Raw genomic sequence first — 25,404 nt, forward strand, 5'->3', positions numbered from 1 at the left:
ATGGCTGGCGTGAAGTTTGTTGATTCGTGGTTCGCTGTGTTTAATGCATATCTAAACTCACTTAGTTTAGCATCCCACGATCGGTGGTCTTCACCAACGAATTGCGATATCAAGGTTTTGATGACGCGGTTAGAACGCTCAACTGGATTGCTCTGAGGACTATAAGGGGCCGTAAGCTGACAGTCGACGTTCCAGTTTCTACAAAGATCTCGAAATATTTTCGAAACAAATTGGGACCCATTATCGGTTTATTAAAACGCTGGGTGCACCGTATCTGAACAAAATCATCTCTTTGAAATTCTTTACCACATTAGCTGCTGTGGCCGATCTAAGTGGACTAAGTTCTAACCACTTGCTGTAGTAATCTTGACATACTAGTATAAACCGATTTCCGCTTTTCGATCGTGGTAAGGGGCCCACTATATCTGCGGTAACCGTGTACCACGGACCTTGTGGCTTACGAAAATACATCTTCCCGGCGTGCTTCGTTTGCTCAACTTTATATCGTTGACATATCAGACATTTTTTTACGTTTGCCTTTACGTCACGAAACCAACCTGGCCAGTACTAACACTGGGAGAGCTTTAAGGCGGTTTTTCTAACACCCAAATGACCTGCAGTTTCTATGTCATGATTTTCTTGCAGTACTTTCGGGCGGTCCTCCTCGCGAACACACATTTTCCAGTGGGCTTGCCTGCATCCGTTATTTCCTTTTACGATCACTCGACGATAGAGGTTCCCATCTTTTATAACTAGATTCGAGTCACCCTTTGCGGCCGTCTTGTATAGCCGTTTGTACCAACGGTTCCTATCAACCGTCCCTACATCATTGGATTTATCCGTGATTTGTTCCTGGCGTGGCCTCATATTTATCTGCCTTCTTTTGTGAGCTGAACAATTTTCAGCCGTAAACGATCCTATATCTTCAATTTGTTGCTCATATACCGGGTTCCGAGACAGAGCGTCAGCCACTTTGTTTAGGGCTCCTTTCCGGTATCGTATCTCCATATCGTGTTGCTGTAGTTCCAACACCCAGCGGGCCAGCCGACCAGAAGGAGTCTCTAACTTTTGTAACCATCTTAACGCTTGATGGTCCGATTCTGCGATAAAGTGATATCCCTCTAGATATGGGCGAAATTTTTTTACGGCCCAGACTAACGCTAAACATTCTTTCTCTGTGACTGAGAATTTGCGTTCATTGCCCGTCAACAATCTGCTACCGTACGCAATCACAACTTCTTTTCCATTCTGTGTTTGTGTTAACGATGCTCCTAGGCCATCGCCCGAGGCGTCCACTCTTAAAACAAACGTTTTTCCAAAATCAGGACAGGCTAGTATAGGCGTAGTCGTTAATTTTTCCTTCAGAGTTTTGAATGAACTCTCCTGTTCTTCTGTCCATTGCCATCTAGTATCTTTCTTCAACAGTCTCGTGAGGGGGGTGGTCAGGGATGCGAAGTTGAAGACGAACCTCCGATACCACGAGGCCATACCAAGGAAGCCTCTTAGAGTTTTCAAATTGGACGGCCTAGGAAATTTTACAATTTCTCGAACTTTCTCTGGATCTGTCTTAATGCCCCTGTCGTTCACAACGTGACCCAAATACTTCAGTTCAGTTTTGCAGAAGTGACATTTGGCAGGGTTAAGTTTCAGACCTGCTCTTCTTAGTCGTTGAAAAACCTCTTGAAGAAGCTCTAGATGAGCCTCGAAGTTAGGGCTCACGATAACCAAGTCATCCAGATAGGCAAACACTTTAGGTTCCAATTCTGGTCCTATAACGGTGTCCAAGAGGCGCTGGAAGGTAGCCCCAGCCGAATGCAAACCAAATGGCATGACGCGAAATTGGAACAATCCTTTTCCAGGTACAGTGAATGCTGTCAGCGGCCGACTTTCCTCTGATAAAGGGACCTGCCAATATCCATCTTTGAGGTCGATGGTCGAAATATAGCGGGCTTCCTTGAGTTTTTCTAGAATGGGGTTGATTTGTGGCAAGGGGTAAGCATCCTTCACCGTGACTGCATTTAGACGCCGAAAATCGATGCAAACTCTGTATGCACCAGATGGTTTTTTGGTAAGTACAATCGGTGAGCTCCACGGACTCGAAGACGGTTCGATCACTTCAGCTTCGATCATACGCTCTAACTCTTTTTCTAGTACAGCCTGCATTGCCGGATTTCTCGTATAGTACCTTTGTTTAATAGGTGTATTATCGATCAGGCGAATCTTGTGTTCAACTAGTGTTGTTTTACCCGTAACCTCATCGAATTTAGGCAACTCCTCTGTTAGAAATTGTTCTAAGACCTCTTGTTCATCTTCTGATAGCTGATTCAATCCGCTAACATCCCCTACATCACTCTTCTGTAAGAAGATATTACGTTTGTGTCGCGTCTGGGGAGGGAAATCATATGTCAGCAACCCCAACGATTCAATCGAATCGACACCAACTATCAGGTCCGAAGTAAGTGACGGCACGCAAAGTGCTTCGAACGTATGCGTCGTATCTCTATAGGAGATCAAGCCTTCGAACGTATAATATTCTTCTAACGATGTCTAGGAGCCATCAGCCATCCGGATTTTCATCGGGCGTTTAAATGGTACATTTCCGTTTCTTCTCAAATGCTCAGCTAGTCTCTTTCCCACCATTGAAATCGTTGCTCCAGTATCTATTAGAGCAGAAAATATGCTACCGTAGATTTCTAATTCGATGTGTGGTCTGCTGTCCATGTTTCTGCTGCTCTGTACTGATCCAGAAAAATTCGCTATTGTGCGAAGCCAACTCTGCTAGTCTTCTGGGGTCGTTCTTAATTTCTTCGGTTGGGACTCAGGTGACCCCTTCTCGGCTGAGTCCGCCGACCGTTTCCCGTCTGGCAATTGCAAGCGGTAGTTGCTATACCTTGTCGCTTACAATAAAAACACCTCAAGGTCTTGGGCCTCTGGCATTCTCGAAAAAAATGCCCCCTTTTTTCGCAGTTCCAACATGTGGTGTCGTCGCGTATACGCCTCACCGTGTTAACTGGGGTTTGGAACCTCACGTTAAGCTCACGTTTATCTTTTTGAACGTTAGTTTTGACAATTTTGGTTTCTGTCGTCCGTCTTTGCGTGTGGTTCGCCTCGCCATGAATGGTGCAACTCATTTCATTTTCTACTTGAGCGGGTTTTGTCTTTGTAACGCCGTTCTTGCTAACCGCAGACGCTTCGTGATATTTATCACACTTCTTCTTTGCATAGTATGCCGTCTCTGGCACTAGGGCGAGTGATGGCAGTGGAGGAGGCCGGTAATTGTTTCGGGCCCTCAAATATTCTTCATACTGCTCAGCCTGGTGAATCATATCCGATATGGTCCTACATTCTTGTCGTTTCATCGTAAGTTTATACTCGGGACGCATGTTTGAATATAAAATATTGAGTTTTTCGCCTAGTGTTAACGAGCCTCTTCTGCGCATTAATGTCATTAAAGCCACGACAAAGTCTTTAAATTGCTCCTCTTGACCTTGTGTACGCTTCCGGATCTCGTCGTCAAGATTTTGTTTGTAACCAGGAGGAAGAAACTGTGTTTCAAAGTCCCTCCGAAAATCTACATAATTGTTCCATAAGTCCTTATTGTTCCTATACCACAGAAGTGCAGAGTTTTGGAAAATCTCTGGCAAGGCTGTAAGGATGTCGTTTCGTTCAATGCCGTACGCGTCGAGTAGCTCATCCAATCTCTCTAAGAACGAGATCGGTCCTTTCACTCCGTCAAAACGAAGATTCCATTTCCTTACTAGGTTTGCATAAGTTAGGCGAGTTGTTCTGCCGATCGAAACCACCTGACTGTTTTTGTAATCCGACAGCATTCGCTTCTGTATACGTCGGAAGTGAATAGCTTGCTAACATCGATTGATAGCTATGTACTACGTTTGCGTGCGGAGTTCCCATCGTGCCATGAGCTGTAGGCTGGGATACTCTAGTGGTTTTTAACGATAAAATCATTTCCCTTAGAGTTCTGCTGTCAGTGTTAGGAGGGAGTCCAAGAATTTCACGAAGAGCCATGCTTTCGTTTTGCTCGTTGCTGCTCAGTACCCTGTGGGTGTGAGATACGGAATTGCCTCCTAATACGCCCGCATAGTCCATCCTATTATTTTCGTTCTCGACCTCACGCTCTGAAGTCGTTAATTTATCCGACCGTAAATATGCTACGTATCGTTTTCTTAATTCGTCAACTTTTCCCTCACTATCAAGATTGTATTTTAATAATTCGGTACGTAGTTGGGTTTTATCTAAGCGATCCCATCCAACATATGGGTCATTTTCCGTTGGGGATTTATCTTTTATTGTTTTCCGGTTGAATAGTGGGGACATTAAGTGTGGCCGAAGGTCGAGTTTCTGTTGACAATGGTACAGGGGTATCTTTATCACCCTTAGTATCGTTAGCCTTATCTAAATCGACCCTTTTGTTTGAGGTTGGCAAGATATAAAATACTCCCAACAGCCAGCGTAAAACTGCAAAGAACTTGCAAAATATAACGTTTTCAAACATTTTAAACTAATTTCATTAAAGAATCAGAGAACTAAATTAAATTTTCAGAAAACTATCGTTTAATTTCGTCCAATTGTTCGGGCGCCAAATTTATAACGTTTAATCGGGTCAGGGATAGTTTATAAAATTATATAACCCTAAGACACCGGATAGAACAGTCGAGAGGGGTAAAATCCAGGGTTCGAAAGGGAGAGGTAGTTTCCAAGTTCAGCTCAGAACCGAATTAATGTAAAACCAAAAGCCGAAGCAAATACAGCACCGATGATCAACGGATCAACATGCTTTCATCATCGCAGACTCGGAAACGAAAGGGAATAAAGGGAAGGCGTCAGCATTTGCTTTAGGATGACTGTTCCACCACCTAAACGTCCCCTAATACGACAGTTGTTAGTTCAACTGAAGCTCGAAAACGAGGAACGCTGGAGCCAACTTACGTCAAGCGACCCAGCGGCCAAAAAAAGAAATGATAGCTAAATAAATCTAAATGCGAACACTAGTTCGCTCGAAATCACACATAGCTCGACTCGAGCTCGAAACTAAGGAACGCTGGTGCCAACGTACGTCAAGCGAACCCAGCGGCCTCGAAAAGAAACGATAAACTAAGTAAAACTAAATTAAATTACGCCTAGCCCGAAGTTCAGGAACACTGGTGCCAACGTACGTCAAGCAACCCAGTGGCCTCGAAAAGAAACGATAAACTAAGTAAAACTAAATTAAATTACGCCTAGCCCGAAGTTCAGGAACACTGGTGCCAACGTACGTCAAGCAACCCAGTGGCCTCGAAAAGAAACGATAAATTAAGTAAAACTTAATTCAAACTCTTCTTTACTAGTAATAGAATCTAATCCTATTCGTACTGATCTATTTTTCTTGCTACACTTTATATCTATAATTATATTCTGTTAGCAGCTTAAGTATGTAATGTCATGTACTTATCCTATCATTAGTGACTAGGCAAGTTCAGGTAAAAGCGTGTTTTGGCAGGTAAATAAGTACCTACTTACTTGCACCTTATCGTGGCGTGTGTGGGGGCGGCGACTCCGACTCGACGACTCCGACTGCTAGACACCGACCGAGAGACAGCGACCGAGAGACAGCGACCGAGAGAGCGAGGAAGCCAGGCACAGCGTACTTACGTACTGTAGTACTGGAGTCGTCCGCTGTAAGGCGCTTCAGCCCTTGAAGCGAACTCCGGCGGATGTATCCTGAAACTCTGTGTCTTACCCGGTCGAGCCGGACCTCGTCAGCTGACGTCTCCCGCGATGGCGTTAAGCTACTGGAGTATAATTGTAGGTAGAAGAAATAAAAAATCATAACATGTCATTAAACTAAAAACATATTTTCCTCTAAAAAAAAAATAAAAAATGCCTTATATAAACCCCCCGTAAAAATGACATGTTACAATATATTGAGTTGAAAAAAAAATGAAATTGCTCATAGTGAAATTAATTTACAACCTGTACTCATGACAATTAATTTATCTACTCCTTTTAACTTTAACAATAAATTTGGTTTAAAAATTACTGCTCGTTGCCTTTATTATTACTTTACTTTAATATCCTACAACGAAATAACTACTAGCACACCAATAAATATTCTAATCGTTTAAACTTTACAAGTTCATGTTTTCTAAGCTATTTTATTTGTGCTAAATGCGATATATTTAACTGTGAAACTTTTCTAAGATGACTTTAATAATTATCACTATACAATTCAGCTACATTAGACGTTAGATGTAATCGCCTTAGCTTGATAGAAGCCTTTCGTCAATAATATATAATATATAAAATATTGCTTGATCTAACTCATATGTGCCTAATGTTCCAATATTGAGGCAGCAGGGAACTACAGTAGGTTGCCAGTGACTTGTAAAGCCCTATAGGTCTTGAGTTTATATAGGTTCTAAAGAAGACTCACGTATGTTGTATATAAAAGAAGGCGTACTTCATACCATGTATCATGGAACAGATTTTACTGAGGTTGATTGTCAGATTTCAAGTATACATCTCTCATTATTTTTGACAGGTAGATGGATGAGACAGATAACATACTTTTACATTCTTCCAGGAGACAATAAACAAATTGTGCTAGTCTGGTGATTGATATGCTTCAATAAGGCTTAGGCACATTCCATGGACTTGCAAGCGCCATTATGAAACTTGATGTCGCCGGTATATAAATGAACCTTCATTATTAAAGTATCGTGTGGACATACAAACAGTTAAACAGACAGAAATTAAATTTGTCCTGCTCCACGAATTATATATATATATATATATATTTACTAACTCTAAACCAATAAAACTTTATGTCTCTATACAATACTGTACGACATGTAGGTTTTTTTGGAAGAAACAATACTTAAGGAGTCAAACGTTGAACTGTGACATCGCCACAGATAAACTCCGGAATAACATATTGGCACGTCCACACGTTGGCTACACAATAACTGTTCCCCGGTTTACACAGCATACATTCAGTGAAAAAGTTAAGTGCATAACGTGTAGAGTGAATAAATTTTTCTTACTACAGCTGTGTTATCAGTAAAAATCGATTGCTTCATCGTGCTTTGGGGATAGTGACTAAAACCCTCTTAGTACTTTCCAATTCATCTAGATTGCACTGAATCCCTGCTAGATAATACAGAAGGGTCTGGTTTGAAGCCTAAGTGACTCTGATGTCAAAACTATCCAAAATTAATACAACTAAGAACTCATCGTGTCGCCAAAAGTACGTTTTATAAAAACGTTGTCGTCGTCGCTGACTGGCTAATTTTATTGTCTCATATCTCAGTATCCTGGTGATAAGTATACGTTTCAGAATACCGAAATAATTGCAATTACTAAGTGTTATTGCCATGACAGTCTACTTTAACGGTCTTTCCGCTGTCATCAGACGGACGTGGGCTCTACATTCGATAAGTCAAGTCTCTGACAGTTTCAGATTCAAGATGCTACACAAAGCGGTGGGTGAATTGGAGCTGAAGTCTTGACATTCATAATCAGAAACTCACTATAGCTTTATTATCGACAAAATTTGATGAATAAAAAGACCATTTTCCTGTTCATACTGCGTTGAAATATTACAACAATTACATTCTTAATATCCATGTTTTATTCAGTGTGAACTGGTAAACGTAATGTTAGTTATGTCACGAGTCACGTAAGCTTAAGAATTAAGATCTACCTAAATTAAAACAAACCTATTCATAAATGTTTATCATTCGTATTGTTTATTGCTGTCAAGCATATTAGTCTTTATATGTTTCTTAATTTTGCATTAAAACTAGCAGAAGAAGAAAATCTTTTCTTGTTTTAGTTGACATAAATGTTTTAAAAATTTTTACGAAATCCACATTGTGTCATGAGGAATAATAATATATCGTTCTTGAAATGATTTATTATGACAACTATTCTACAATCAAAGACAATTGCATTTAATCACTCGTTTTGCCGATTTCGTGATATAAATACAACAGAATAACGGTTTAAAGTTCGAAACGCAAGCAATGCCCGGTAAGCGGATTGTTTGTAAAACAGACTCGGTCAGCTGTCACGTTCGCTGTTACTTTAATGATTACACAGATCGAATAGAGATACTCAACAAGTATTATATATCTAAAAATGCTTTTACATAATTTTTGGTATGATATGTTCACTAAAATTACGAGTGTTATTGTATTATTAACAAATATTAGTTTTAGAAGGAAACATAGTTAAAACAACAACATTAAAGTTGCGTGTAAATAAGAAATAAGTTTACATTTTATTTTAGATGATAATTTTTTGTGTTTCAAATTATATGTCAGTATAATTAAATTATAATAAAAATATTATTACAATAATAATTCAGGTAAATTAATTACTAAAAGCACCACATGTTGTTTTAGCGTGGTTTGGCTTTATAACAAAACATAAACAGGATTTTCTTCCGGATATTTGCTTTTGTCATTATTATTATACGTCCTTGTAAAAGAAGAGAAATGCTGCAAAACAGAGCTCTCTAACTCATTCCAGTAAAAATTTTGGCCTGTCACAGTTGAAATAAATAATTCGCTACAAATTATTGTTTTGTGAACAAAATTCTTTTAATGATAAAATAACACAAAATTTAATGGAAAGTAGACTAATATTTTTGAGACTTTACATTTAACAATTTAAACAATCCTTCATTTAGCTCTAGTAGTTAAAGTACTCGTATATTCCAAAAACTATGATTTTTTATTATAAAAATCTCTCATGGATGTTTTTTCATATATTTTCATTCAAAGGTTAGTGGTGGGGGATTTGCGACACCTTTTACATTACTATTATGTAATATTCTTAAATTAGTAGAAATACTTGTAGCCTGTGTTTGGATATAAAAGAATCACTTGTATGTTATCTAAAATGAAACCAATCCTGTTCTGCCCGTAGAATCATACAAAATGCATCTAATACTAGGTAATTCTATTTCTAATGTCAAAGTAGTACCATATACCAATATTAGGATCGTCGCGGAGTTTGCAATTAGAGAGTATACTATTTGATTGGTCTACATGTGTGGGCTGTTATTCGAACAGATAGTCCATTACAGAATAATCATTAATCAGGAGTGTACACATTTAAATAAGGTTGTTCAAATGTAGATTGGCATTAGAGATCGTGTCCTAAATCCCTCGTTAACTTTTACTACTTGATATTATGAAGGCAGGGCTTAATATGATAGGCCTTTATCAATCATGATGTACAATTTAGCATGTATATTTCAATATATTAGGTAAATTAAATGCACAATTTTAAATTTGCGACAAGAAACTAAGGAAATCCTTCTTGGTCTTAGTCTACAAGGACCTTTAAACTGTTTTCAAAGTGACAGGATGTTTAGTATGGTAAGGGTTGGTGGTAGGGGCCACCATAGGAGACTCCATGAGGAGGAACAGCAGGCAGTATCTCTCATGTTACATTGGAAGGAAGGGAGGCTATCTCTGTTCCAGGAAAGACGTGAATGGGATGGTAATCCCTAATGTTTAGGCTATCAACACACTGAGGGAGTTCCACCCTCTTCAACAGTCATCCTCTGCAGTAAGCTAAATATATCGATAAAACTCTTTATCCTAGTATTTAAATATTTTCTGTTAGTGATGTGCGTTTGTCAACATCTACGGGGTTGTCCTGATGTTGGTTGCTTTACTCGGTGTTGGTTCAAATGTAAGGTATATAGCAGCTAAAAATAAACTTTCCTGAAAGAATTTTGCAAATTTTGAGTGGCGCATCAGGAAGGAAGATACCTTTCCAGAACTAATTATTATAATTTACCATATATATATATATATCACTGATCGACCCAAGAAAGAACTCCTAGAAAACCTCGCTGAACTCCACTCCTTGGACCAAATAAATCACGTCAGGAACTTTAGACAAGTAACATTGGACTTGGTCTTCTGCAGCCTAAAGTCGGTCCCCATCCATGCTGCAGATAAGTATCTGGTTCAAGCCGATCCCCATCATCCTCCTCTATCTTTCTTGCTGCCAGTTACTCGAGGTCTCCCTCCTGCTAGATTTTACACCTGTCCAAATCTTCGAGTGTGTAACCTAAGTGCTGCTTCTGAGATGCTCTCAGCAGTAGATCTTTCTTTTGTACGTGATTTTTCTGACGTCCAGGAGGGCTTTGGAAGAATGATCTCATTGCTTGGTGAAATTTGCGTTAAATGCAGTCCCATTAAACGGATCGGCATTTCACCCTTCCCTAAGTGGTTTTCTGTGGAGCTTATCAATCGGGTCATTCAGAAGAAGATAGCCCACAAACGTTACAAGCAAACATTCCTTCCTGCACACTACACAAGGTTTTGTGGGTTGCGTAATATCTGCAGGAATCTTAGTCGCAATTGTTATAGAAACTATCTGAAGCACATAGAGGACTCAATTCCGCACAACCCTAAAAGCTTCTGGAGTTTTGTTCGTTCCTCTGGCGAATCTCCTGTTATTCCATCTATTATTAGTTTTAATGGCCACTCCTCAAATGATCCACAAGAGAGAGCTAATATGTTTTCAGCATTCTTTTCTTCTGTTTTCTCGGAGCCCGTAGTTTCACCACCACCATTTAACTTTAATGCCAACTCCTCCCTGTCGATGATCTCGTTCTCTGTATTAGAGGTCTTGGAAGTCCTCAGGAAAATTAATGTCAGGAAGGGTGCTGGCCCAGATAATGTATCTCCGTCCTTCTTGCAGAACTGCAGTGACACCCTGGCCCAACCTCTGGCTAAACTATTAAACTTGTCCATTTCAAAAGGAATATATCCTGAAATTCTCAAGATGGGGCATATTGTTCCTATTCATAAAGCGGGCTCTCTATCGAAAGTCGAGAACTACCGTCCTATTACAATCCTATCAGCGGTAGGGAAGGTGTTCGAAACGCTAGTGCTCTCTCGTCTCAAAGCCTTTCTGAAACCCCTAATCTGTCCTAGTCAACATGGCTTCACCACCTCCAGATCTACCGTCACCAACCTAATGATATTCGAAGAGAGTATATTATCTGCACTGGGATCACATAAACAGCTGGACGTTGCCTTTATTGACTTTACCAAGGCCTTTGACAAGGTTGACCACTCCATCCTCACCAATAAGTTAGAGGGATATGGAATCAATGGCCCGTTACTCTCCTGGTTCCGCGACTATCTGCTTGGCCGGGACTTAAGGGTAAAATTACCTGATGCGCTCTCCCAGGAATTTCTGCAAACTTCCGGTGTACCTCAAGGATCGCTTCTTGGCCCATACCTCTTCATCATTTTCATTAATGACATAACCTCCGTTCTTCTGGTGGATGCTCTATTCTTTGCTGATAATGTGAAGATTTACACCGTGGTCTCCAGCGATGAGGACTTTGCACGTCTACAGACAAGTCTTCATAATGTATTGGATTGGTGCGTTTCCAATAACATGAAGTTAAACGCTTCAAAGTGTTTTGTCATGACCTTTGGTCGTTCGCACAACTTGCACCATTTTCAGTACAGTATTGAGTGGGATCAACCCCTGGGAAGAGTGTCCTCGATAAAGGATCTGGGTGTTACATTTTCATCTGACTTCTCATTCAATGAGCATGTTGACGACCTATGTAGAAGAGCTTACAGGATGCTGGGCTTCATCACTAGGTCAACCCGCGGTATGACAAGTCCCCTTGTCTTGAAGACTCTCTATTCATCCTTTGTGCGTCAACTCCTGGAGTATGCTAGCCCAGTCTGGTCTCCCTACCAGCTGGGTCTTATTGAGAAACTGGAAGCTGTGCAGAGGAAGTTCGTAAGAATGGTGGGCGTTCGACAGGGGCTGCTCTACAGGGAAATCCCTATTGCTGGACTGCAGGCTGATCTTCTTCTCCCTGATCTTCAAGCGAGGCGGTGCGTCGCGGATGTCCTATTCCTGACGAGACTGGTTAGTGGAAAACTGGATTGTCCGATGCTCCTATCACAAGTGGACTTCCGTATTCCCTTGGCAAGGACTCGATCACGCGACTTGTTCAGTAGACGCCATTGCCAGCGTTCCTACGTCTTCCACGGTCCACTCGCCAGAATGGTCAGGCTCGGAAATGGTTTCTGCGACAGGTTCGACGTCTTCAATGATAGGGCAGCAATTATTAGAGGACGTGTGCTGGCTGCTTTCCAGTATACAGTAGAATAGATAGGGGACTTGTTGAGTGATGTGGGCATGGCATAAATATGTTTTTCTTTTTTTTTAAGAAGTAATTAATTTATTCATAGCGCTATTTAGTTGTCACTTTTGCCATAATTGTAGCTGTTCGTATTTATTTATTTATATGCTTTGTGCATTTGTTATTTATTTATTTATTATTATATTTGGCATTTGTTTTCTATGTGTTTTTCACTCGTTACTGTTAAGGATGGTAGTTTTTATTGTGAAATGTTTTATCTATTTATTTTTTTTTTGTTTACTTTGTTGGTGTTTATGGATCTTGTTACTTGTTATTCATTCTTAGTTTTTTTTTGCATTGTCACTTATTTAAAACTATTTTATTAACATTTTTTTTTTTCATTTATATATTTCTTTTTTTGTTCTTGTTATCCATTTATAGTTTTCTGCATTGTTACTTTTTATGGATAGTTTGTTTTTGCACTGTTATTTATTTCTAGGTTGCTTATCTGCTCAACAATTATTATCATTACTGTTATATTTAATATAATTTATACTTATTATGTACACTGTCAATCATGTCTAGGAGTATAGAGTCCAATCGCATCTTTGGCTTGTCTCTGTTATGTCTGGGCACTATAATGGTAATTAGCTACCTTGTAATATGTGTATTGTTATAAAGTGGTCGTTGACCGTTGAAAGAAAATAAAATAAAATAAAATTAGTTGACTTTTTTTTAGGAACCCCACCAGAAAAAAATTGCATGGAATTGTTTGAGGTGATCGTATCGATAAGCCCAACAGACGTTTGACTTTATTTCTAGAGCTACCATTCCAACTTCCAACGTTTTGTTTTATGGTAGTATATGGTTAGCGGATTATAGCGTTCGTCAACCAAACAACTAAGATGAAACATAACGTTAACAGAGCTATTAACTTGCCCTTTCTACTTTTGTAACAATCCGCAGTTTTAATTTATGCATAAAGAAAGAACCAACTTTTTAGGTTTTGCACCGTTCCTGAAAGCACTTGAATGCTTACAGAGTAACTAATCAGCTATATATTTTGCAAACGCAGTGTATTATAAATAGTTGTGTCTAAATATGTTTATCTGTCCTATTCTTTGGAGTTCAGTGATTACGTAATGGTCTCACAGATCCCATGTGTCCTATTAGGTCGGAATCAAGTACTCGTTGTAATTAAGCCACATTTTTGAGACTATTTAAATGCCGTATGAATTGTATCAATATATTTAGTTTTGCTTTATAGATTGCCAAGATTAATTTTGTGAGAGGTTGGCGATATAGCTTTGAGATACTGCTAGTCGTGAAGTATATTCTGCCACGTGGAATTAAAGACTTATCTATACCATATGGGTAGTCCGACGTGCAATAAACAGTTGTCAAAGTAGTAAGTTACAATTTCACCTTAAAGATGAAATAAACTTAGTTTTAAATCTAAATCAATGGTTAATCTCTAACCCATAAGTCCTATCGTGAGATCAAGATGCATTTTACAGGCTAGCCTGTTGATTTATGACTAATTTACCAATTAATGATAATCTTGCACGCAATTAAAAAACAACTGCATCTCTAGTATAAGAAAGAAGTAACCCGACCTGTGTACCAGTTAATAATGGTTTTCCAAAATCGTTTTAAAGTTATTTTATGTTTGACAATATACGTCTTAATACTTGTGGTCAAGGTGAGGAAGTTGCCTACTATACATACATTTAGAATTTGTACATATATATTAGAGGAGATGCTTCCCCAGCCACTGTAACTATGAAAGTTTGGCCACATGCCAACTCCTGAGTAGTCCTCCAGATGTTCCGTATCTCGTGATGGAGATTGATTACCGGAATCATAAGTAGACAGACAGAATCTATTATCATGATCTATCTTCCACTATCACCGTTCTGGATTTTATTCTCTCAAGTGATATTCCAGGAATAGAACTGAGATACGGGTAAGCGCTTCACACTTCTTACTCTAATAATGCAAGTCTTCACGCCAAACAGTTGCAATAATACACTTAACCTTAGTTCTTCACAGGCCTACTTCTATTCTATATAGTAAGGGATCCTGTATAAGGGCCAAGTTAAACACCTCATGTTACCTGACGTGGACGATCTTCAATATTACGTTTTCACTATGGAATGGTGATAGAGATACATAAGAAGCTCCTAATGAAAGACGCTACTCAAGAGATTTATTGATTGCTCCTGATGGTTTTCAGCTTATATGGCCATGTTTCCTTTCCCATATACTAAACAGTGAGAGTTGTTCCCAAATAAAATCATAATAAAAATTCATCTCTTCCTTGTTATTTAAGGTTAAGACTTCCTAAAAAATGTAATAGCTTTAAACGTTTTCAGAAAATAAAACCTTTATAAACTTGGGCTGTGCTTAGTAAAAACACACCCAAAATATTCGTATTAAAAGAAATTACAGCTTGCTAAGACAAATTTGAAGATATGTACTAGGAACGAAAAGGCCCAGACAACCCTAATTATAGAGCTGGGAAGTTTAACAAGGGTATTTCCGTGCCCACTATACTTAGGTTCATCTTTAAATGGAATTCCAGTAAAAAAGTTACCTAGAAAAGTTTTAATAATAAAATATTACACATTTTCTTGACATTTATGTAATATAAGTAACGATATCTAATATATTTATAAAATAAAATTTTCCTAAGTTTAAATAATATGGCATTAGTGAGGTAAGACGATCCGACACCGCTCATAACTTTTAAGCATTTTTTATATAAGATTACTAATATAATTAAAGAAATTTTTTCCTGAAACCATCCATATTCCTATTCAATATCTCATAGTAGGTTCAAACATAGCTTTTAACACTGCAGGTTGTACCGAACCCAACAATATTTTTATTTTTGAATCATACATTACTCCAAGGCAGCGCCTGAGTTTTATTTGCAAATATGTATATATTGATGACCTTTTAAAGTAGTATGTTTACTTGTATTACAGGTAAATATTCACAAAGATATTCTTTCTATCTTTGCATACATTCAAGTTCTTTCGTTATATTTTAATTTAATGTTTTATTACTATTCATATTCATTTGACCCATGTGCATCAAGAACTTTGAGTAACAAAAATCTATCTATTATACTTTGATAAATTTTTTTAGGTGAAAATAGTGGGAAATATTTGGAAATATTCTTTAATCTCCCTAAGAAATAAATATTTGTCTTCCCCGAGAGATCGAGCCATACAGATATTTATCTATGCATGAATTAATATATATATAAATTAATTAATGCATAGATAAATACTCAATTCCTTTCCTTGCTATAAGTCTTCAATCACCATTGATCGATATATTAATAATAGCATTCTTCTTGTTCATTTTCACTACTACATATCCTTTTACATTATTTAAATTTACAGTAAACACTGTTTACAAATACTGCATTTATCTAATCTCGAACTTTTGGATACTCATCGTGTGGATACTAAAAATGGATTCAATTTACAAGAAAATTAAAAAAGTGATTATATGCGTATAAACTAAATCTCTAAATTGAGATATTATACTTAAAAATCAGTTTAATTTCACTAAAACCGACCTCCTAGCTGCTATTTGTAGCTTTTTTTATAGCATTATAAAACCTTTTGTTAAGTATTTATTCTGTTTTTATGTAAATTTGGATATACTAATACTGAATTCTGCACCCTTCAATTTAAAATTTGAAAAAGCTAATTTTTTGCTCTAATCCAACTGAAATGTATTCATTTGAAGCCTCATTGGTGGTAACCAATCTCATTGTATAGTCATGAAAAGTATACGATCAATTTAATCAACCTACGTAGTAATTTGTTCAGTTAGAATTATGTATAGATTTATGGGCCGAGAAATTAATTCACGCAGCTGCAGCTTAGGATCCATTACCATAATAGGGAAGAATAATATGTCTACAAAGTTCTATGTAAATCCGAGCTATGGTTTTGGAAATTTTGTGATGCGTCACTCAGTAGTATCTGTCTGGTACGTACAGTATATTGATAGAGATAGAATTTTAGGAAGAAACCTCTCTTCTCTAACTCCTACAACTAAAATAAATAAATAAATAAACGGATAAATTTAGTATTAATATGGAGTGGTTGCCATTCGGATTACATAGAATCAAGCACATCATTTCTACAGGCATATGCGTTCTGGATGTTCGATAAAAATCTCGAAAATAATTTAGAATACAATATTGTTTCCAACAGAAATAATTATAGTTTGTGTCTACTATAAAAACTGTAAATATAGCCGACAGTTAATGGTAAGTGATACAATCAAAACACTCACTGCGTAAAATGTTGTACACCAGTAGATCACCAAGATAGGATTTACAGTTTTCCTGCATAGTATTTCCTTTTGGTACTATCTGTAGTCTTTGTCCATTTAATGATATAAAACTTTAATTTTGAAGATTAATCGTAAATACTATATATTTGATTTTTTATTTAATGCATTAACTCAAAATTATTCTTTTAACTATTCAAAATCCACAGTAATGTATTACATAAATCCAATGAAAGATAATGTCATTTTTATTTCATCTAATAGTTATATTATTATAGAAATGTAGTGTTAACGGTTGAAATAACTAAATTAAATTGTTCATATTGATCTTAATCTGTTAAAAGTTTAATTCTTTAAACACAAATACATTTTTTCTATTACTTTTATTAATATGTAATATCACGGAAACTACTACAGCAAACTTGTAGAATACAAATGAAAAATTCATATGTAGTTAACCAGGTAAAAAAACAAACTATAAAATATTGTACAAAAATATTAAAATAAATACAAACCATAAAAACACAGTTATTTTTTGACTTAATACTTAAAAATACACTTTATAAAATAAAACTCACTTAGTGAGGTTTGCACAGCCACCATTCCTGCCCTAGCTGGTCTCAACATGTGCAGCACCTGAGGTAGTGGCGGTACAGTTTATTATTCTTAACACTAAAGTGTATGCTAATTGTTTGATTAAAAATTTATAACTAAACTTAACTATAATATAAGAAAATAGAAGAAACAAATAGTTTAACTGGGACTTCTAAATGTTTACTTCAGTAATAATGGCGTTATGTAGAGAATTTTGTCCCTATCATATAGCACAGTTCATTAGAACTATAAAATTGCTGATTCATATATTTATATTAGTAAAGACTATAAATTTCAAGTTTTGTTTATCCACGAGCTCTCGCGATAGTTTATAAAAACATGCAAAACTACTCGTCTTGATTGAACGTATAGGAATTATATTATAGGATCTCAAGTGTAATATTAATAACAATTCTTCATGTGATGGAAATTATTAAAATTGAGGTTTTTATTGGATTTTCGAGGTTAGGTACACCACTAAATTTGTAAACTCGTTTCTTAACAAGCATCTAAAAAGCAAAAGATAATATTTTATATCGTTTCTTATAAATTCCTTTCATCGTTTTGGAGATTTCATGATTAACAATAACGTTACCGCTGTTTCCCTCATGAGGGTCCATCGTGGTGATTTTGAGGGTTTAACGGTTCTGAATGTAATTAATAATTTAGCGTTTTTTCGAGGTTGGGCAAAAATATTTGTAGTGAATCCCCACATAATTCTGTGCCTGGGGGGTCGTAGGTTTCGTGGTGAGTCAGTCAGTGGTATTAGGAATCTTTTATATAGAGTATGATAAATATAACATTTCTAGGTCTCCTTTGTCAAAAAAGAAAAAAAACCCTTCATAAATTTCATAAACGTAATAAAATTTTCAATGTTAAATCACTTGACATCTATAATGTTATTCAAATGCTCATTTAGTAACAGGAGTTAAGTGTAAGACTAAACGTTTGATCAAGTAAGCAACAAACCGTGACGGTACTTCTACAATATTTATTAGTACAGAATACTTTGCTACATTTATTTATGAATTAGTTCAATAATGTATATAAATAGCATTTAAAACCTAACAAATAAGGAGAGGTATATAGCTTTAATTGAGATTCTTATGATATTTGAGCTGTCTGTTTATCAATTTTAAAGAATAAAATTGTAGTATTTTTATGAATTTTTGTAAATTACTTTTAAATAGTCACCCCATACCCTTAATAATTTTTACACAAAGGTCTTATAAATATAGATAACACGTCTTCTTCATTGTACAGGAAACTTTATTAAAACACACAAACATAACAAAGTTTTTCATTTCCTCAACAGAAGACGTTTATCTTTAAGAAGCTCTTAATATTACCTTTAAATCCCAGCACAGCTTAATATTATTTCAACGATTCTAGATAGGGCTACATATTGTTGTTAGTGCACTTGAAAAACTAGCACAAGCTTTCAGTTTGGTGTTCACAAATTTGCTTTATCACCGTTCCGCATGCTCTTCAGAGAAAATGAAAAATTTAATTACTGTGATTTCAAACTTAAACCGTAACCTGTAATGTTTTTAAAAGCTTTTTTACGTTGGGTTTTAGGTATTGTGTTATAAATATAAAGGCCTTTTAGGTTTGTATCATACTCGACCTATGCTCTAGGAACATACCGATCCCATGAGTAAATAACATAATTGTCTATATTCTAACAAAATGTACAGTTTTAGCTTTATTTTTAATGGTTATAATAATGTAAAGCCGCCCTGGGACTTAATTGACTCCTTATATCGAAATTCACTCTTCCAAACTTATAAGAATTTTATATTTAGTTTTACTCCCCCTCGTTTAATGTCCTGAGAATACAGAATTATTTATATAAAATATTTTAAGTTACGTGATTCTAAACAGAAAATAAAAATGAGAAATCTTGATACAATGCGATAGGATCCGTTGTATTTGGCATAAGTCTTATTTATTTTGTTATTAAGTCTACAATATGAACGAGTAAGTATGTTTAGGTTGATTATGTTTTATAATTTACTTCTAGTATTAATTTCAATCTAATTTTTGAAATTTTACATAACTTTTTTGATTTCTAAATTTTTTTTATTTGTGCTGCACAAATATTCTTAATTTTTCAATTCAATAACACTTATTTTGATCGAAACAGGCTTTTTAATTTTAAAAGGTATTTAGGGATTTAATCAAATTATAATTTCCTTATTTTAATTTTGTTTTAGTAAGCTATTAGGATCTGGTAACAACCAGTATGTACTAATTTCAGTAATCTGTGTACAAATTATGTACTGGTCTCTTACATATACTTTAGAACTTACTTGACCTTTCCAACTAAAATGATAGAATCTCACACAATTATCATGGAAAATATTTGTTTTATGAATACTGTTTTCGATTATAAAAGTCGTAGTTTATACGTCCTTTTATTTTTAAAATAGCAACCATTAGTAGAAAATTAAAGTTCTAGATTGTATCTAATAACTGATATAATAAATAATTTCCTGTATTTATAATTTTGACGCATGAGTAGTGATTTTCTTATACAGTAACACTTCTCATCTTTATATTACTTTTTATTTTTCTCATTATTTAATACGTTTAAATGTTTTTCAGAATTTAGACTGAAGGTCATTCATTGACCTAAAGAATATCAGATCAGGGAAAGAATAGAGTATAACAAGAATATTAGTAGCAACTTCACAAGACATTTTTGTTTGTTCATAATTTGGACTGCTTTTCATTTTCTTTAAAGTTAACACTATGTTCATGAATATTAACTAATAGTTTACTGTTTCCCATTCTTCTATTCAAAATCTTAGTGTTGTGTTAACTCATCATCATCCATAAACAAACTGAATAAATTATCTACCAATAATAAATCTTTCACACCATTCTCGTCGTTCTTATGTCGGCTCTTAGACATTCTAACCTACATTTGCCTCCATCAAACAATTATCTAACGTTTAACTGACATTAAACTATACAATTTCTCAATAATAATATTAACGCTAAAACGTATGTTCATGAAAATCGTTTAAGTCTTTCCATAAAGCAGTAAAGTTTTTTTATATTATCATAATAATTCCTTTTTGAAAACATTTATTCTTTATTCTTTATCATATGATTGTACCTTAAGCAACTTTTCATCTCAAGATTTTATTTTTTTATATAAACCCCAGGCTTTAACTTACTTGTTTCTCGTCTTTTCCTCTTTACACGTGTTGTGCATGATTTTCAAACCGATATTATTTAATTCAATGAACTTCTAGGAAATGTTTGTTATCGTACGTCATTCCTTGTTGTGGGTATGTAACATCCTGTTTTATTGCGTATAAAACAGATTAGGTTTATAGTTCTACTTTCCCTCTTTTGAATCATCATTATTACGACTGATATAAATGAAGTATATCCGTCTGATTGACAGGATTTAAATATTGAAAAAATCGTTGATCTATAGGACTTTGATTGAAAAGATCTCATTAAGCAATTCAGTAAATATTTTTATCTTTTCGTTATTTCAAGCTTGTTAACCATGTAAGGAATATATATATATATATATATATATATATATATATATATATATATATATATATATATATATATATATATATATATATATGCTATGTATGTACATTTGCATTATATTTGATATGTATGTACATTTGCATTATATTTGCTATATATGTACATTTGCATTATATTGTTTCCATATTTTAGAAAGCAGTATTTCTTGACTCTGAGATATCAAAATTTCAAGGATATTACTTGCAACTTCAGTACAAAAGGTATCTATTCTAAGTTTTTAAATATTTTTCAAGAATATCAAGAGTTATCCCACACTTTGTCCACTATAATTTTAAATCGGTTACACATAGCTTTTTAATGTTATTTTACTTCTTCCTTCATTTATAAAATATTTTGTACAGGGAGTAAGACATTGACTGTTGAACTGAAAACAAGTGAAGAATTTTTGACATTTTGGTTTATTATCGGCTTGAGAATTTTTCAATCATCAATTATAATCGATTTTGAAACTGTTATCTAATTATTTCACATAAAATATAATTAAGCATTCTGTACCTTCAACTCTAATTGCTAAAACTTGATTATAATTCTCCTCCATTCATTAAGTTTGCCTTAGTGATTTATCACTATACTGTACCTACTCGGATAGTAAAGTTACTTAAACTATATGTTGAGGTTGTTTAAGTTTGATTACTTGTTTTAATTATATGTAAATTCCACTACTGTTAAAATATTTTAACGTGACTTTATTATTTTATTGGACGAAAATTCTTAACCAATTTATGAACACATAATATTACCAGGTTTTAATATATCACAATCATGTAGTCAATACAGGCACACAGTTACTGGAAGCTAAAGTGTTTTAACCTACAAAAAATAAACAACGGGTTTTGATAGGGAAGTCAACATAGGTATTCTTTTACTAGATCGGGAGGGCTCTGCGTGACAAATATAAAATTGCCCAGTATGAACTTATCATGCCATCTCTGTGTTGATTGGAATGTGTTTATGGCACAGAAGATAAGAATAATGACCTTCCAAACTATATAACTTCCATGCTAACTACGACCTTCCAAGCTAGTAAAGGTAAATTTCATACACACATTAATCTGTTATGTTAAAACCTGGCTTTCACCTGATTCAATTAGCTCATATATTATCCCTAGGTATTTTTGTAGCAATTTACCTTAATCTGCAGCAAAATTCAATGCAAATTCAGTGTTACAAACTCGTATCTCAGGATTTGGTTGATAAAAGTGAAATTATAAGATAACTTAAATTAAGCTAAGTTAAATATTATTCCTGTATATGTTATAGGGAGTGCAAGAATTAATTGAGAAAATACAGTACATAAATATTTGTATTTAAGATTACCTCTTCAGATTAGAAATTGCTATATCTTTTTAGGCTTGCATAATTCTCCAAATTTATTTACCTGGAGGAAAATTCAAATGAGATTTAGCACAGTGTAAGTTTATTCAATCATCAATGTTGTTGTAGCTTGTGTCAATTGTATTGCAACAAGGGCCAAAGACAATGCAAATTTAGATCAGTAAAGGTTATTGATGTTTTGCTTTAATATCAATGCCTCAACTAAGGCCAAAAGCAATGAGAAAACAGGTAGGTTATATCGTATCCTTATGACAATGAAAACCAGAAATATAAAATATGGTGTTATACCAGACCTAATTACATTAATATATTAGTAGTGACAAAGAGACATCACTAAAATGTTGCTATACATAGTACAGGATGTCAAGTTGATAACCACACTGTGGTATACTGGGTAATTAAATGGTCGTAAGAGGGAAACCGCTGAGCTGTATGTGTGGTTTCATCAGGTAATATAAATTCAGAATCAATCAGTACTCATTACTAAGAGAGGTTCATCAAAGATTCTTAGAGGATTGCAGCTACATACGACAAAAGACAAAATTATGCATGACCTTAACTAACTTATGGCTTATATCAGAAGGAAACAAACTAATAAGGAACTACTCTTTCAATTACTTTAATATTTGAAGTAAATTATACAGGAGGATTAAAGTTGGAATTTTATAATTTTGTTTATATTTCTTGCACGATGTTTAATTCGTTTGAAATGTATAAACAGTACAAAGCAACTTCCAAATATTAGTGTTTTCTATTGCATTTTGAGTTAATATGTGTTTAACGGCTGACGAAATATGATAGACATCAATAGATTGTCAGGCGTTGATAAGTATTTTTAACATAGGCTTTCCACATGTACTGAGTTTATAAAACACCTAAAAATACTTTTATGGTGAAGAGTGTCGATTAGGTGGAGCCAGTTATCAACCAATTAGAAATTTGTGTGACAAAGAAACAGCATACCTAGTCCTTTACTAATTACGTGGATGACCGTTATTACTGAAACTTAAATAAAAATAAAAATGGCTGTAATAACGATCCGTGAGGAAATTCTTAGGTTATTACAATGTTCATAGTAACTTTACAGTGACAAAAGTAAATGAAACGAAAGAGAAAAAAAATTAGTTTTAGAGCATACAAGGCGTAGTTTTAGCTTCATTTTATTAACATGCCTCATTGACAACGTCAAGAATTGCTCTATACATGTAAGTTTTACATTGGTTTTTAAAACGGTATCTTGCACGATCTTCAAAATAGATATACCTGTCTTCAAAATTTGTAAATTATTGATTGTTTTAATCTCTCACTATTATTCTAAAACACCTGGATTATAGCCATACATAAATCAACCGAGTCAGTATTCCCGCACAGTATTAAATATATTTAGATGGTTTTATTATATGTAACGATAAACATTGATTTAGGTTTGTTTACCATAGGTTGTTTCCTAACCGTATAATTTATTATTTTAACATTCTGCATAGGTAAACTGGTATTAGGGTAAAGGTATTTTTAAATATCTGTTCCTAGGCACATCTATAAATAAAAGTAATAAACAATGGGTTTAAAATTCAAACTATGAATACAAAGTTTGTAAATTTAAAGACAAAATATTATGAATCTTTGTATATAAGTGAAATATATGCTTTCCCTAACACAAACTGCGTTGTGAACATGACATTCTTAATGTACAATAATCAGTAAAACAAAATATGTTTTGTTTATAGTAAATACAATTTTGGAATATGGTCAAATTTGAACTGTAATCGTCATAAATTCGTCTATTAATTCTCAATTTAAGGCCAATACGGTCGTGACTTTGGCCTATTTAATTTTGCTTGTTGTTAATCACGATTATGTTTAATGACAACTGTAATATACTCATATACATTTATAAAAAAACCTGTAATTTTTTAACAAACGGGTGTAACGAAAACAGCACATATTTTAATTTATGTTTAAAATTGTTACATATTATATACACTTTCATTTAAACATTTTGGAGCCATTGAAATAAATAAATGAAATTAGTAAAATGGAAGCAAAGTGAATGATCATTTACATGAGTACAAGTAAGGTAAAATCTACATTAAAAGTCCTACAAAATTTACCAGTAGATGTGAGCATACTCATTCTTCCTTCCAGTTTTGTACCAGACGTTTAATCGAATCATCTAAGACCTCTCACTTGTTCGATATAAGCAAGTGTAGGTCAAGTAGTGGCCTGACCTTTGAGCATTAACACAGATTGTATCAAAATGCTTCCTACAAAGCTTCAATTCCATTGGAATCCCTATTAAAGCGTGTGGTCCGTGTGGTCTATTGTGGGCGACCATTCGGGATTGAAGACTCTAAGCGTTTCGCATTCATGAACTCAGTGTCAGTCACAATATCTTGTTGGATCAGTCACGTTACATTGCTGGATAAGGACGGTAACATGTTACCTCCCGGATAAAGGTACCCTGTTTAATGAGAAATTATCGCTAATTTGTTTTAAATATATTATTGAATTACAACACATGTGCTTTACAATAAACTTTAGCATTTTTAATAAACTGGTGTTAAAACTCTTTTCATTAGACAGTACTTTGCTAATGATAACTAAACTTAAAACTAGTTTCCCATGTACAATGATTATCAGCCATATACATTTGTTGTTAGACATGTTGTTAGACTTATTAGTCTACAAATCAATCAGATCAATTTGGAATAGATTTAGGCCAAACAGCTACTATCAACTCATTTAGTTATTTTTATATTTAAATGATTTAAATAAAACTTTTATGATATTTATCATCATTATAGTGTTGTTAAATACTGTGCTTCTACCAAACATGACTAATGTAAACTGATAATTAAGCAGCATAAATAACTTTTATACAACATTTGACTTAAATTTCATTAGATATTTGAGAACATAGTATATAACGACAATACGACGCAGAAGACAGAAGCAGAATATGTTGTTAAATAAAATTAACGTGCAAGAAATCACTTAATTGTGATTAACACTTCTCATGCATAAGGAAAATGTTCAGAAAAGCAGACCGCAATTGAAACATTGTTCCTCGGAATGGAAAGTTTCTAATTTCTGCAAGGTTTGCAAATAAAGTTGCTTATTCATGTTCTTACCAGTTATAATTTCACATTATCTAAATCACTTTCAATTTGGTCTTTTCAGTAATAAATTCTAAACAGTCCCAGAATGTAGTAAGCACTGCCTAAATTTGTTAACGTAATAATATACTTTATATCTTGTATGAACTTGTTCTTAATTAGGCATACTATTAATATATAAAAAACCAATGTGGCATTAAAATATTTAATATTTTATTACTGACTAGCTTAGGGATTGAGCCCATGATCACAGTACGTTAGTAGTAAAATATAAAAACCAACATAATAAACAAATAAAAAGAGGAAAATATATATGCTATATTAAAT

The sequence above is a fragment of the Homalodisca vitripennis genome, chromosome X (assembly GCF_021130785.1).
Source record: "Homalodisca vitripennis isolate AUS2020 chromosome X, UT_GWSS_2.1, whole genome shotgun sequence".
Lineage (NCBI taxonomy): Eukaryota > Metazoa > Arthropoda > Insecta > Hemiptera > Cicadellidae > Homalodisca > Homalodisca vitripennis.